Genomic DNA, 377 nt, shown 5'->3' on the forward strand with positions numbered 1-377 from the left:
TTAGTCAGCTTCGCATTAGTTCTAGATTTGTTGGATGAGGAGCACACAAATCTATTACACCGATCCCACTTATGACGGTAACTCTGGCACAGTTAGAAGATGCATTCAAGGAATGCGATGATGTGTTTGACAAGTTGAAGTTGTGGATAATCTTAATACTAGAGAGCATACTAAGATGTTATCACAAGAAGACGTCGATCGACGTCTTTCATTTGGAGGTTGTTGATAATATCGACACATTCACCAACTATCTATGGGGACAAAGCTGACAATTATCAGCTCTCACTACAACAAAATGTATTTTTTACGGCGTGCATTGCATGGCGTAAAAACCAATTTACCGCGTGCGGCTGTATGCCGTATAAAGACTTTTTACG

The sequence above is a fragment of the Olea europaea genome, chromosome 4 (assembly GCF_002742605.1).
Source record: "Olea europaea var. sylvestris chromosome 4, O_europaea_v1, whole genome shotgun sequence".
NCBI lineage: Eukaryota > Viridiplantae > Streptophyta > Magnoliopsida > Lamiales > Oleaceae > Olea > Olea europaea.